The sequence below is a fragment of the Chanodichthys erythropterus genome, chromosome 15 (assembly GCF_024489055.1).
Source record: "Chanodichthys erythropterus isolate Z2021 chromosome 15, ASM2448905v1, whole genome shotgun sequence".
NCBI lineage: Eukaryota > Metazoa > Chordata > Actinopteri > Cypriniformes > Xenocyprididae > Chanodichthys > Chanodichthys erythropterus.
In genome coordinates, this window is record NC_090235.1 from 10,062,501 (window position 1) to 10,068,539 (window position 6,039).

Below are 6,039 nucleotides of genomic sequence, written 5' to 3' on the forward strand. Positions count from 1 at the left end.
AGTACAGATGCTGAAAAATCAGCTTTGATCACAGAAATAAATTACATTTGAAAATATATTCAAATAGAAAACGGTTATAATAATATTTCACAATTGTACTGTTTGTGCTGTATTTTTGATCAAATAAATGCAACCTTCATGAGCTGAAGACATTAAAAATCTTACCAACCCCAAACTTTTGAATAGTAGTTTACCTGCACTGCCTGAAGGAATAACAACACTTCTTGCTAATTTCTAAAACCAAAAGTGAATGTACAACAAGTTTCTTGGAAAACGGGATATAAGGATGCTTTGCATAAATGTGTGATTTTGATACATCTCATAATGTCAGAAGAGAAAGTCCCTTCATTATGATCATAGCAGGTTTAAGTGTAAACAAGTAATCCGTGAAAAATCAGACTGAAAGTCCCAGGAATTGGTTTTCATAGCCTTAGGGATATGTTTTAGTCTCAGGCAGGTATGGGCAGGTCTCCCACAGGTGTCTCTACTACAACCAATTTCATCTGGAATGATACAACTGATTAGCGACCAGGTCAAGTGAGGTTAAAGCTTTAAAGTCCCACATCAGTAGCTTATTATTTGTTAAACAACCTCAGGAGTGTTTCACATGTGAAACGCCTTGTAGTGAGTAACACAGCAACAAAGCAAGCCGATTTCTGTTTGAACTTTTCTGAATTAACTTTTAAATCTTCTCTCTTTGCCAGAGAACTCAAGAGGGATCGCTTTGAAGTCTGTGCATGGATACCCAAAGGTGAGGTTTTGAAGAATATACTGGGTGCAACAGGGCTGTCAAACACTGAAATTATACGAAAGCACTATAAAAAGATCGTTAAAGGTGCCCTAGAATTAAAAATTGAATTTACCTTGGCATAGTTGAATAACAAGAGTTCAGTACATGGAAATGACATACAGTGAGTCTCACACACCATTGTTTCCTCTTTCTTATATAAATCTCATTTGTTTAAAAGACCTCCGAAGAACAGGCAAATCTCAACATACTGTTATGTAACCCAATATTTGCATATGCCAACCCATGTTCCCAACATTATGAAAGGGATTACACGTCTGGATCTGTGCACAGCCGAAACATCAGACTAGGTAAGCAAGCAAGGACAATAGCGAAAAATGGCAGATGGAGCAATAATAACTGACATGATTCATGATATTTTAGTGATATTTCTAAATGTTTCGTTAGCATGTTGCTAATGTACTGTTAAATGTGGTTAAAGTTACCATCGTTTCTTACTGTATTCACGGAGACAAGACTGTCATTATTTTCATTTTTAAACACTCGCAGTCTGTATAATTCATAAACACAACTTCATTCTTTATAAATCTCTCCAACAGTGTGTAATGTTAGCTTTAGGCACGGAGCACTATCAAGCTCATTCATAACTAAATGTAAACATCCAAATAAACACTGTACTTACACGATTAGACATGCTGCATGACGAACACTTTGTAAAGATCCATTTTGAGGGTTATATTAGCTGTGTGAACTTTTTTTATGTTGTTCAAGGCAAGCGCGAGCTCCGGGGGTGGGGAGCGTCAAGCATTTAAAGGGCCACACACCCTAAATCAGCTCATTTATAATGATGCCCCAAAATAGGCAGTTAAAAAAATGAATTAAAAAAAAATCTATGGGGTATTTTGAGCTGAAACTTCACAGACACATTCAGGGGACACCTTAGACTTATATTACATCTTTTAAAAAAAAGTTCTAGGGCACCTTTAAATGAATCCATGCAACATTTGGAGCCATTTCACAAATCTAAGGGTTTTTTCACACCTATGGATCGCTTGTTTTGTTCCGAAACAGGGACTAAATTTGTTACAATGTTTCTTTTTTTCTTGGTTCGGTTCGCTTTCACATGGCAAAATTTCAAAGCGTACCAAAATGCGTTAAGGTAAGTCACATGGGAGTAAAACTGTCCTCTTATTGGTCAGAATTTTCTCTGCGTCATCTTCGTCGGGACAGCATTCTCGCACGGAGAAGTGTATTTACACACCAGAGGCGCTCGTTGGCTTTCAGATATTGTAAATAATGTGCTCACTCACAGAATCAGACATTACTGATTTTTATATCATATTTTCCGTTATGAAAATTATATAATTTGGTTCGTTGGTCCGTTAACTGGGTCGATTGCTTTCACATCTCAAGCGAACCGCTCCAGAGTTCGTTTGAAAGCGTACCGAGACCACGTCTTCAAGCTGGTCTCGGTACGCTTGTTTGGTCCTCATTTGGTGCGCACCCGAGTGCGATTGCTGCTTTCCCACCTGCCCAAACGAACCGCATCAAAGGGGCAAACGAACTCTGGTACGATTCAACCGAATTAAATGAGGCAGGTGTGAAAGCACCCTAATATAGTACCATTCGGCTCTTTGCATCAGGTTTGAGTCGAGAGCTACAGCGAAGATTTTTAGTAAGCAACGACTTACATTTTAGGCTGTTAATGCCGAAAAACACTTGACTTCAGAAGATGTCTAAAAAACACATTGGCCTTAGGACCATAGGACCTTGTCTAAAGTGCTTTTTTGTTGTCATTTTGGAGCTGGACTGACAGTTCTCCTTTTATGTTCTCCAGAAGTAAGTAATCAACCTTTCTGAGTTTCCAAACAGGTGTTTGTGCACGATACTCACGATACAGCTTGAATCAAATAACTGTAGTTTGATGCACTGCAGGTTTCAGAGTGAAGCCTATTTCATTATACTATGGGGATGTTGAATGCTTGAATCTGATTGGTTGACAAATGTTCTAAGGTGTGCAATTATTTTCAAGGAAATGCATGGCTAAAGTAGTTCCAGGCAGGTCTTGACCACATTACAGTTCCATATCACTTTGCCAAATGATTTCGGTTATTTCAAAGATCCTACAACATCAAAAGAACCAAAACCCACAACAACACTGACCGAGCAAATAAATATAGTAAACAATAGGATAAAAACGACAAATTCTTTCTATTATTTCATGCTTTGCGTTGTGGTCGCATTACCACCTCGGGTGTGCATTATTTTCTAATAATTCAACGGCCCGTTGTCAATTATCCCTTACTTTTTACAACTATCGACTATTCATTTCATAAGTTACAGTACAATTGTAATTGTCAAGAGCAATATATTTCTGTCTTCATTTCTGGAATAGAGAAGAGAACCAGAGAGAACCATGAACACCACAAATGTGTCATTAAAGCATTGAAATATTAACTTAAAATCTCAGGTTGTAATATTTTACATCTAAGGGGTTTAGCTGATGAAAATGTTTAGGAACTAACACAATATTCGAATGTAAGGTAAGATATGTTTGGTAACACTTTACAATAAGGTTCATTTGTTATCATTAGTTAGTGTATTAACTAACATGATCTAACCATGAGCAATACATACACTTGTTGCTGCATTTGTTAATCTTTGCTAACGTTAGTTAATAAAAATACAGCAGTTCATTGTTTGTTCACGTTAACTAATGTAGTTTAACCTTATTGTGAAGTGTTACTATATTTTCATTGGTATTTCCATTTTTTTTTTTATTAACAAAAACTTCTAGAATGTAAAAAAAAAAAAAAAAAAAAAAAAATAGAAAATATGATTTGTTTACATCTTGATTGTATGTTTTTTAGCATTTAAACTAAGTTAAAATATTTTTAATATGTCAATAATTAGAATATACATTTACATTTATATTACAATATATTATGAGTTTTAATATATATATATATATATATATATATATATATATATATATATATATATATATATATATATATTTTTTTTTTTTTTTTTTTTTTATTATTATTATTATTATCCTGCCCCCCCTTTGGTAGTTTGCTGAGGCCCCCTGTATGACAATGTACCACCAGCCCCATCAAAAAACACCTTAACTGAAAGGGGGAACTTTATGGTGAGGAATAGGCTCTGGTGTCATGTTGCATTTATTCAGTGGTCTGTGGTGGTGACTCAGGCTAGGACTTGATCATTCCAGTGAATCAGGTCACTCTGACAGATGTGATATATTCAGATGAGCTGCCCAAGACGTGAGTCACCTGAAAAGAGAGAAAAGAGCAGAGGAAACAGACAATGTGAGAATCCAGAAATTAAGAAGTATGAATAGATTGATATAACACGCTTCCAGCCATGTCACTCCCTTAGATTAGATTACACACCAACAGCAACCGATGCACATGTACAGATTTAGATGCTGCGGCTGCAAGAATACTTTCTTGGAGGTTTGACTCACGCACATTCACACACCTGAGGCGATTCTGATGACTGTGTGAGAGCTTTTACAGTCAGACGGTGAGCTCTCACATTGCACAAAAAGACAATTCTCTTATTGCTCAAGAGAAATCAAACACACATATTCAACATATATCTACACACTTCTAAAAAAGACAGATTGATGCATAGATAAGGTGTTTGTACAAATATAAAATGACTATTTGCTTATTTATTTTTTGTTTCTTTGTGTTTTATCGTATGATGTATGATGCTTTATTTCTAACTGTAAATGTATCCAGATTGATATTACTGAGCTTTTGGACTCTGGAAAACTACTGAGTCAATCTGTACAATGTAAGTACACAGCGCCATCTGCTGGATAAAATGAAAAAGAAGTTATTTTACTACATGGAATTTTCCATAACCAATTTCATTGTGTGGTTGAAGACACATTGGAATATCACCGTAAAGTACTATGTTTATTTATTGATTTATTTATTCAGCAAAACTCATTAAATTCAAGGCTGAATGGGAGAGTGCGTTTGTGATATGCAAATAAAACGGTTGTTTGTTATGGTAATTTGCACCCCTAACTTGACCTAGACCAAATTATTGTCAGTAGAATGATGAATACATTAGCCTATACAGGCAATCAGTAAAACTTTATAATATGAATTTTATTTAGCTGTTTAAAGCATACTGATACTGACACTTGAATGAATTTCAGTGGCTGTTAGGTTTGTGTTCAAGCAGCAAGTGATGCTTTTTAAGTCCCACATTACCCATGGAGTTGAATGATTCCTTCTGCCTTTGGAAACACACCCTTCGGCCATTTAGAGGAGCTGGGATTACTCCACAAAAGGTCCAGAAGTCATTCCTATCCCAGCTCTGATCATGTGTCAGGTGTTTGCCTTCAAACTAATCCATCCAGTCCTTTGGTGTGGTGTTCTCTGGGCTCCTCACGTGACCTGCGATTCAGACATCATTTGAGATTGTTCCTACAATGGAGCATTTACAATGAGAAAGCAGAAGCCGAGAGGTTTGGGTTTGTAAGGTAATACAACAAGCGTAGGCTCAAATGTCAGGCCGATAAATAGTGGAAAAATGATCAGGGTGTGTGTTTGAGGAACATTATGTCACTGTCCTATTGAAAATCCATAAACCTGTCCATAAACCTGTTCTGGGAACTTGCTTCATCATCCCACCCCCCAAAAAAATCAAAGAGCAGCTCTTTTTACTTTTATGTTTAGTATTGCTTGATGAATCAGAGCTTAATATGACACATTTCAGTGCATGTATTGCAATTTGTATTTGTAAAATATTTGTAAAATATTTAAGCCTATAATCTTTTCCACAAACTGACAGGACTTTGTAGGAAATCTTCTTCAAATATCTTTAGGAAATGCTCAGACATATTACTTTAATGTCTACACTTCCTAGACAGCGTTTACATTTCAACTCTGTCACACTGTAAAAAAAAATAAAAAAATAAAAATCATGATTTGTTATCACAACATTTTTTCTTTTGTCAAATCAACTTAAAGAATTACTGTGGTTCAGATAACATCATATTTTGAGTTTCTGTTGCTTAAATCAATCAACTTCATTGTATTAACTCAAATTTTTAATTTCAATGAACTCAAAATTTTAAGGCAATCAGGTAACTTACTTTTTTTTTTTTAAAGTTAAACCAACAATTCTTTTTTACACCACAGATGTTTCCTGAAAATTAATTGATTTTATTTGGCAGAAATTTTCAATTTATTTTCATCAAAACTATAAAATATCCTAGTGGAGTTTCAGCAGCGACTGTTAAAAATATG